The sequence below is a fragment of the Toxotes jaculatrix genome, chromosome 2 (assembly GCF_017976425.1).
Source record: "Toxotes jaculatrix isolate fToxJac2 chromosome 2, fToxJac2.pri, whole genome shotgun sequence".
Taxonomy (NCBI): domain Eukaryota; kingdom Metazoa; phylum Chordata; class Actinopteri; family Toxotidae; genus Toxotes; species Toxotes jaculatrix.
Window position 1 is genome coordinate 17225517 of NC_054395.1, and position 10654 is coordinate 17236170.

Consider the following 10654-nt stretch of genomic DNA (forward strand, 5'->3'; position numbering starts at 1 on the left):
GAGGATAATTGCTGGTGATAAACTACCTCTTCAGACACAGCTACATTGATTTGGACAGAACATTTGTGTAAGGGAAAGTAACAGTGATAGATCTCAACACTTTACGAACGGACCCAGCAAGCATTTGAATAAAACATTGTGCATGGGAACAACATTGTTGGGGAAAGCCATTAAGTCTCAGATTAGTAGCAAGTGGCTAATGCAGTCAGTCGGTGTGTAAAGCTGTGTAGCCTTACACCACTCAAACAAACACATCAATCTGACTAACAGTGTGTGTCAACATGCTCCATGATTACCATTCTAATCCCAGAGCAGCACACAGGAGACCACAGGAGATCATTACTATCAGACAACAGACTCTAATATAGTCTCAACTCTAATGTAGAATTCCTTTTCACACAAACACATGCTAATATTCTCCATTTTACAGACCATTTGTAAAATGGTGTCAGCACAATGTAAATGGGTGCTGAAACTCCTGTTATCACATGTACAAACACAAACACACACACATACAAGTACACAAACAATGCATCTCAGCAGTTGCTATTCAGGCACCAATTTTATAGCACTTCAACGGTAATGTCATGTAAATGTGTTGTGAGTGTTAGAGATTTCATGGTGTGTTAGTGGAGCAAGGAGTGCCTGGAGGGTAGAGAGGAGGACTATAGTGTGTGTGTGCGTGTGTGTGTGTGCGCTTGCATGAATGTGTGTGTTTGTATATTTGCAGGGTACATGGTGTTCAGGTGTTCTGGCACCGAGTCAAGACCCCTTTAGTTAGTACTCTTTAATTTTTATGATAATAAATGATGGTTTTAATGAATGCAAACGTGGAGGTGGTAAAAGAGAAAGGACAGATGTGTGGTGGTGGGGTTGGGGTTATCCTGAAGATGTTTTAGTGGATTTAATGGACCTTGTTTAAACTAGAGTTTAATGTGAAATGACAGTATGCTCATGAAGTAACGTGATGCTACCTGGCTTTCACACCTGATGTGAAAACATGTCATTGTGAAGAGCAAGGTCAACATTCTTAATGGAGGATGTTGCTGCACTTTTCTGTGCTTTTCATGTGAGAGACAGATACTGACACTGACTAGATATTCCACCAGTTTATGCGGTGAAAGAAAAACTAAATTATTAATGCAATGTGATAGAAAAAGGTATACTGTCATAAAACAACCTACACATAACACACTCATCCAAATATTCACATTCACATTGAAATGAATTCAATTCAAGATAAAACATGCTCATGAAAAAGCCCAAAATAGAAAATAAAGCAAAAGAAAACAAGCACAAACACCATCTCATGACATTTAAGTATGACGCGGGATTAAAAACATTAAAAGTCATAATAATAATTTCCCAAATTGTATTTATAACTAGATTTGTATTTGCTGTACTATGATAAAAAGTCTGTGAGGGATTTTAGACCATAAACATCTGATTAAATAAAAGCTTTTAAAATACCCTTTCTCCTCGCTTTGACCACAAATATTTGCAAAACATTTTTCTGGTTGGTGACCAGCACAACAAGGTTTTTTTTTTTCTTTTTTTTTTTTACACTTAGTGCATGGGAAACTGATTTTGCACTTGGCTTCTGCATTTCTTCAAACTAAACTTTAAACTTAGAAAATCCATATCTACTTTTACAAAAGCATGTCTGATGCTCTGTGAGGCCACTGAAAGCAAACATTTTTCACTCCAGACAAGAAAAATGTTAATGTTTAGTTTGTCAGAGCTTTATGTGTGTCAGAGAACCCAAAATAACATAATTCCATATATTCATACCAGAACTTGGCAAAAAATAAATAAAGGGAAAAAAAACCCAGAAACATAGCAGGAAATATCTGTGAGAATGGGGTTAGTTTGAACACTTTAGCTATTTTTGTTTGAACCATATTCATAAATCAAATAAAGCTCAGAGACCAGCCTCCTGCAGTTGATGGATTAAGCTGCTTTGTTTGACAGTAAAACCTGAAAGCATTAGCCTGGCACATTAATTATGTCATTAGTAAATCTATCCAGTCTATTTAAAACAGACTTTGTGACATAATGCGCTTTGTGGTTTGTCGTTTCTGATGTGGAAGCACCATTACTCCCACGTGTGTTTTTCAGCTGCACAACGCTACACTTCATTCAAATTAAACCTGATAAGATGTCAAAAAATAAAAACGTCTTAATACAGCTGGTATTTCTAGGCAGTTCACACAGCACCTAGCTCATTCTGATGATAGGACAAAGGACAAACAGTAGCAAATTTTAATATAGTGAGTCAGGATTACGGGTGGCATGTCAACGCTATTGAGAGTTCCCTTTTGCAATGTTGTGCAGATTCGGGATAGGAGTACTTCTGTGTGCTTGACGTCTTTCATTGTCACCTGGTCTCCTTAGGAGTGGAAATGTGCTGGCGCTGCACATCTGAGTCTTGAGCACACACACACACACATGCACACTCACTCACCACAATACCATTGGGCTGTCCTCCAATATTAATACACAAGGCGGATGATGCTGTGGGGCTGCATGCATGTCACGCTGTCACAGCAGAGCAGAAGAGAGCAGAGCAAGGGAGCAAGGAGAGAGAGAGAGAGAGAGAGAGAGAGAGAGAGAGAGAGAGAGAGAGAGAGAGAGGGATGGGGCTAATTTTGGATGCATGGCATGAGGAGTTAGGATAACCATCTTTTCTGCAGCTCTCCTCCACCACACTGTTTGTTCAATTACCATTTACTGCAGAGAAAGAGAGGGACACAGAGAATGAGAGGAAGAGAGGGAGAGAGAGAGAGGAGGTGGAGGGGAGTTGCTCAGTGATGCAGGGGATGAGCAAGTAGATGTGAAAGAGTTGGAGAGAATAGAGTGAGTACAAAAACAGAGGGTGAGAGAGGGAACGAGCAAAATCATTCTGTACACAGAGGTAGGGAGAGAGCAGAGGACATGGGGTGAGATGTGGTGCAGAGCTGACAAAAAGACAGAGAGTAAACACTGTGACACTGTCACATGAAAGTGTCAGGCAGGGAGTCATGTCCTCACAGTACATGGCAGTCTGTGCTCAAAAATGCCAGCAGTACATACAACAGAATCTTATATGCTCTTTGCTTGGACTTGCACATTAACAGATGTAAACTCTGTGCAATGTAATTGTCTTGTATAAGAGCTCAGTGCGTGCAGGGCTTCTGTTATAAAACACAGCCACTGTTTCTGCTTTGATAAGTGTCATGGGCTGTGAGTGTAGCTTTAAAAAAAAACTTATTCAAACAGACTATTCCCAGCACTCTGCATGGGGTCCCAACCGTACCAAATTGAGATATACAGAGATGTAGCTTGATCCACCAGCTACTCTCATCAATTCCCTTCCTCTTTCCAGCAACCCCCATTTTTAAATCCTAATCCCTCCCTCCCCATCTTTCTTCAGCTCCCCCCTTTCTCCACAATCTCTCTCTCCCTCTGTGTCTTTCTCTCACTCTCTCTGGCTGGCTCTGGCTCCAGTATACAGAGCAATTACAGAGATGATATCCACTGTCAGTCAGCAGCTCACAGATGAAGCTGGGCCTCTTTAACATGCTAATGGAACGCCAGATTCAATCAGGCCTTTGTATGGCAGAGGGGAGGGCAGCGCTGCTCATTAAAAAATAAATCATAATAACAATGAGGCCCAGGCTGCAAAGGCAAGTAGCACCTAAGCCTTGGCATTGAACACTCTCTTCTTCTCTGCTCTCTCAGGAAACACTCCTGGACCATCATCTCTCTTTTCTACTGACCTTCCCTTTTCCCTCTGATCTTCAGACGCACCAAACCGCCAAATAGTGGTGCTGGGGGAGGGGGACAGGCGGTGTGAATGAGTGAGGAGGAGGAGGTTGAGGAAAACGGGCAGTGTGTGAAGGTGCAGACCTGTAGCCTTATGTTAAACAGACACACTCTCTGGCAGAAAACAAATCAGAGCATTTCCCAAAATGTTCAACTTCAGTCTTCTTTAGTTCAGTATCATATTTAAAATGGCACTACAGTGATATAGTGTTTCACTTTCATGATGTACGAGGACTTGCAAGGGAGAAAGAATGCTCAGATTTGATGTAGAGGAGGTATCAGGACATTCCGTTTTTAGTGTGGTTCCAAAACACTTTTTCCCATAATGCAACTCAATCATCCTTTCATTACACCTTCCTGGCCCAGTTTACACCAACGTCTTTCAGACTCCAAACTTCAGTCCCTAATGCATGTCTCTCAAACTCCCTCCAGAACCATAGAGGATTTGATCTGACATTTTCACTGGCCGTAGTACTACTTCCAGTAATCAATCAGCTGATTTTGATGTGGAGTTGATTCTACGGAGTTACCCTTCATCACTCTTAGAGGCTATGTGATCCCATGACCCTCCAGTTTTGGACCAGTGTTGTCCATTGCCAGGTCTCCCTGCTACCCCTGTTGTAAGATATATTATGAGTCTGAACATTTCCATGATCATGTCTACAGTAAGGTGTCCTTAAAGTCAGTGTGAACTGAGGAAACGTTCAGCCATAGGACAGAATATTTGCTTCAGCAGTGTTTTGATCCACAGGGGTGAACCTCTGATGTAATTCAGCTGTCACATTTAACAAGCATATTGCACCACATTCAGCGTCTGATATCCTCATTACCCTCATTACCATGCCGCTTTGGATAGCTTTTCAAAAGCCCAGCACTGCTTTCATCCATGGTACGCTTTGTTTAAGATCTCTCCACGGAGGTGTGATTCATGGATGCTCAGTTCCTCTTTATTCATCATGCATCAACACTGGAGAATGCAAGTTTGTGCAGGTTTATGTCCACATGTCTGTAGACCAGAGATTTATTACTGCTAAGATCAACCAGAACTCAATGAATAATGCATCACCAGCTATCACAGAAAAATATGCTGAATATGCCTCAGCTGAGCTGGAAGGTGTGGGAGGTGTTATGAAAAAAGCTCGCTCTCAACTTAGCTTCTATATATGAGACAACAGAGGGAAAACATTGCTCTCTACCTTGACAAATGAGCTCAGGTCTGGTTCAAGGAGGTTTCCCTCTTTCATATAATGAGCTATGTCGGGGGAATTAGCATCCATGGGGGATTTTGTGTTTCACTCACAAAGTCTCAATTAGACCATGCTGGCGCACAATTTCAGTTCTTGTTTTAACCTTTAAAAATGCTTAGTAGGTTACCCTGTGCATACCTCCCCATCTGCCTGCAATTCTTTACAAGGGGAGGTGATGGATGCTGATTTAAACAAAAGTGTCAGTTGTGGTCACACCAATGACAAGTGACATTAGAGAGCCCAGCACTTAAAGAGATTGGGCTATGGCTGGACTGCCCAAGGATGAACAGAGAGCACCGTGTTAGAGGACATGCTTGTTTGTTAGGCTACTCCATATTCACAGACAATACACTGCAGGGCTGCAATGAAAGCAGTGGCTGTCAAACATAAAGTCTCCTCCCCCACTCTATTAGGCTGATAGCATATTGCCCTCTACCCTCCCTGGGGAATGGAAGAAATGAAATGGACTGGCAAACACCAGGCAGGGGTATATTATGTTTGGTGTTCTTCAAACAACACAGGTTTAGAAAAAAAAAAAAATCCCCACATCTGCCTTCCACCAACCCATCATGCCGACTCCTTTTCTCTTCAGCCTTAGGGCTGGTGGTCTAATCGCAGAGAGAATCTGGTGCCTTTGTTGCTGTCCTCCGAAGTGTATTTGGGTTGATCCACCTATTTGTGGCTAAGTGATAGAATTCCATACCTGAGGGCACAGGTTTCTGGGAGGTGCATGGGAATAAAGTCGCTGGCTATTGTTCCACCTGGGTGTGTGACCACCACCTTGAACAAGGGAAGAAGGGGAGGAGATGGGAGAGAAATGTGGGTTTGGGTGGGGGCTGGGTGCCAGGGAACAAGTGGGAGCAGATCTGAACAGGCTGCAGAAAGGAAAACAACGGACAACAGAGGACAGGTGGAGAGAGGGGGAGAGGCAGAGAGGGTACATGTTCCGGTGTACTGCCTTCTCAGACGAAGAATGTCACCTTGTCCTGTTTTTTCTTCTGTCTCTCTCTTTTTCTGGTTTTCTCCCTCCATCTCTTTATCCCTCTGTTCCTGTTGCAGTGCACTGATGTACATACAGCATTTTCTCTCCCCTTTCCTACCTGTGCTGTAAGTCTAATCTCCCCCCCGCTGCAGTGGATCACTGTCTTTCAACACAACAAAGCAGTGCTCCTGTCCCTCCTTCATAGCATTCCAACAGTCCATCCATCACTGACTCAGATATTGCCCTCAGCCAACTATATTCAGACACATCTCCACTGGACAACTCTGTGATCATCTTACAAACCTGACTGGCCGTCAGCCAAGGGAGGAGCATCCATTACAAAAGAAAAATACATAAAAAGATAGAAACCTGAGGAAGAAAGAGAGAAGACAGCAGGGAATTTAAAAGAGGACAGGGGTGTTGGAAGGGAGGAATGTGGAATCTGCTGTGAAGCTTTTTGTCTTTTTAGCTGCTGGATGATACAGTGAGTCAGTCGGTTTATTCCCTACTAAGGTGTATTCACTAAAACTACTGAAACTGCTGGGCTTTACATAATAGATAATAATATGGGAACTTCACAGTTTTTTGTTTGTTTGTTTGTTTGTTCATTTGTATTTATGTATTCTTATTCATCTCATTATTGTCGGTATGCCACCTGCAAGGCTAAACAGGTGGCTCACAATTGTTGTCACTTTCTGAGGATGGCAGCTTATATTGTCAGCTTAAATTCACATTAGTTGCAATGTATTAAAATAGTGAGCTATAGCAAAAAGTATCAAATGTCCATGGAAAGTTCTCACACCACTCAGCACTACAGCAAAATCCTGCTTTCTACAGCTGGTCAGCTCAAGTGTTAAAGGCAGTGGGTATTCAAAACTCCAAAGAAATATTTTTGGTGCAGTGTTCCTTTAAAAGTCCGGCTTTATATTAGAATTGAGGTTACATAAAATAGGGTTAGCTATGTAACCGGGGTCAGGATTAGTGCTATAGGTCAAAGTTAGGGAATGAATGTAAGCCCATGCAATGACAAGGGCAACCTCACAGGGTGTATGTGTTTGCGCATGTTTGTGTGTTTGTTTTATGCACGCATTGTGACCCTCTCTGTGTGAATGCTGTAGCAGAGCTGTATGCCTTGTCTCCACAGTCAGCCTGTGTTGAGCTGCGCTGCACTGTTCTCTCTGTGTTCCCATCATCCCTGGCTGTCCTCTCCTATTAGCCCTGACAGCTATTTGTCTGTCATTACTGACCTCAAAACAGCACAAACACTCTCCGTCACCACACACACACACACACACACACACACACACACACACACACACACACACACACACACACACACACACACACACACACACACACACACACACACACACACAGACAGGCTGCACACTTGCTGAGCCTTGCACTGCAAAATGATTATGTGCCTGTGCTATAGTTCAGACTTAATTACATGGTATGCTTTCCTCACACAAGGTGCTATAGAGATAAATATCACATTGGAATGTAATGAGACTGAGGCCAATTCAGACATATTTTCATTAAATCTATTAATCCTGTCCCGGATTGGTTGGTGCAAGTTGCAACATGAAGCCCAATGCGTGGATACTCTCCCAGCGTATCATCATTATCAAGGCTGTCATTGATTTAAGGTGGAACCAGAGGCAAACAGGATATCAGTCATGTGGGAAGGAATAAAGCTGTATCGTTTTACCAGCCCACCTTTACTGTCCTTGGACAGATAGATAGAGATGCAGTGTAAGAAAGAAAAGTAAAATTACTGAGTCAAAGGATTTGGCTTTGCAGAGCTGATTGGAGAGCCACAGCGTATCTACAGCATGAATCAGGAAGGCCCCTGCTTGCTCTACAGAGATCAGCCCACTAGATCTGTGTGCATGTGTGTGCATGTCAGTGTGCCTCTGTGTTTGTGCGTTGTACCACTGCACAATCCCTCAACCCACAAGTAACAAAAGCCAACAGTCTCCAAAAGTTCAGTTGCGGCCGGACGAGGAGCCAGCAGGAGATTTATCTGAAGGATTAAAGGCGTGTGCATCTGCTTCTGTGGCTCAAGCACGTGCATTTGTCCCGATGTGTACTCTGTGTGTGGAGTTGAGGGTTGACAGGCAAAGTAGGCATGGGTATCAGAGGCAGACTGTCTTCACCCTCATTCCATCGCATTATTTTTGCTCATGCCTCCTCCCCCCCCTAGCTCCCATCTTTCTTCTCTGCCGTCTCTCTTGGAATCCCCAGTCAGCTCCTCTGTGTCTACCAAAGAGACAGACTGGCAATTAAATCCTACCAGCCTTGATTCAGCTACTTAGGAGAGATCAAGGTAGGATTTTTGGGGGGCTTTTTGGGGCCTGCCACAGCCATATTATCTCACTAGGGTGTCATTACCACCCCCTTCCACTCTGTCATTATGCACAATGCTCCCTTTTGGGAGAGACTGAAGGTTTACCCTGCCTTATATAAAGTATATCTGTATGTAGTATGTGTATGTGTGTGAGTGTGTGAGTGTGTGTGTGTGGGGGGGGGGGGGTTAGTGATGTTATCTGTTATTGGTGATAATATTTTGGAATAGAAGCTGCTCTTGAAATGGACCTGTCTGGAATTAGGTTCTCTGATCAGATTGCAAAGGGCAACAGATCGACTTTCTGTTGTATGTGTGCGTGTTAAGGAGGGGAATGATGAACTCATACTCATTTGTCCTTTCACCTAAAAATGTAAACTATGTGTGTGAGACTTTGTGGTTTTGAAAGCTTTGATCATTCATTTGAAGCTGTTTTAACTTTGTCTGACCTTCTTGTTGCTGGTACTTGGGCAGTTTTAAAATAATTCTAGCCGCAGAGCATAATACCATGCGTGCTGCAGGCTGTACTTTACTCGTACCTTACAGCACAATGAAATTAGTAAAATTGCTGTTTTCCAAATTGGTAGGTAGGGTAAAATCTAAAAGACCTACAATTAGAAGGGAAAGTTTAACACCATCTCACTGATGCAGAAAAATGTACACAAACATGTTGCCTGTGCAGTTACGCTGCAAAAATGCTAACAAAACAATTCAGAAACAAAGCTAGTATTCATTTGTAAGTCTTTTAGATAAGCCATCATATTTCACTATTGGCACTTCGCTATTTAGGTGGTTTGTAGTTTTGTGAGCGTGAGCTTGTGTGTGTGTGTTTGTGTGTGTGTGTGAGAGAGAGAGAGAGACAGAGAGAGAGAGAGAGAGAGAGAGGGAGAGAGAGAGAGAGAGAGAGAGAGAGAGAGAGAGAGAAAGAGAGAGAGAGAGAGAGTGGTTTCAAGAGTCTCACTGCAGTGCGTATATTTGGATTAAGGACCAAGACATGTTCTGACTGATACTTAGCACTGTGCTGAAGTCTTGAGCAGCAACTGCTGTATCATATCACAGTAACTAAGCTCTCATAGCCTTTTTACACCATCCAACATACACACGAGTGCGCACACAGTCAGGAAGACACACACACATACCTTACATGAAACACTAATGCAAATAGAGAGGCCAACTCGCATTTGTGGCAATCACACAAGTTTCAGCTTTCCCCAGCTTTCCCCTGCATAATCCGCCCATTAAAGCGTAGCATAACACCAGCAGTTCCAGGCAGCAAATCAAACAGATCTTTATCTTCATCCTCCTACCTTGTGTGCATGTATTAACCTTCATAGGGAGCTAGAAATTAGCATACTATGATTAGAAAAGATGGGGAAGATAAAGTTTGCTCGGAACATGTAGTTTTTTAATATTTCATAATAATTTTCAGATGCTAAGAAAGAATTTGAAGTGGCTGCTTTGAAGTTTACACAGGGACTCAGCAGCACACTCTTGTGGCCACTTACTGTCAAACCTGCTCAGGTTTTTGGGGTTTGGAGGTTTTTTGGGGTTTGGAGGTTTTGCTTGATGGCAGGAGGGTGGAAAGCCTCACTGTGTGACTCCCAGCATTATATGAGCCTTGTTGCTTTCTCTGATGAAGTGCATCACTGCCGGCGAGTCAGACGCTGTGAGTCCTTAATTCATTCCTAGCAGAGGCTGAGGCTCCTGTCTGCAGGAGGGATGCTGCCGCCACAGCTGTCTGTGAGGAAAGCATCCAGTTTGGTAAGGAGTTCAGGATACAGCCAGCAGACAAACACGCAAGACCATGGCACTCTGTGTGTGTGCAAGGGTGTGTGGAGGCAAACTTAACACAGACTCAAATTTTTTATGATGGACACAGGTATAAAACCTGTGAGACATGTGAGTCAGAGGAGTGTTGCCTTTAATGGGCTTGACTGGATAATGTTCTATATGTGTAAAACTGAGTGCACTGAGGTATAAGTATGTCTTAGAGAAAAACTGAATTCAGTTTTTTGGAACACTGCGCACCAAGTGTGTGCACATACTTGTGTCTATTATGTGTGTGTCCATGCATTTTGCATGCACATGTATCCGCCAACCTTAGTGAGTGTGTTATTTTCTTTGTTCAGTTCAGCTGGGCTTTTGGCCAGGCCTGTGATCCTGTTGATTGCGCTGGTGGTCAGGTGAAAGGGAGGCACAGTGTCCTGCTGGGCCCAAGACTGGAAGGGAATACTGAATGGAGCAAGACCAAATTTTCATTCTCTCTCTCCCTCT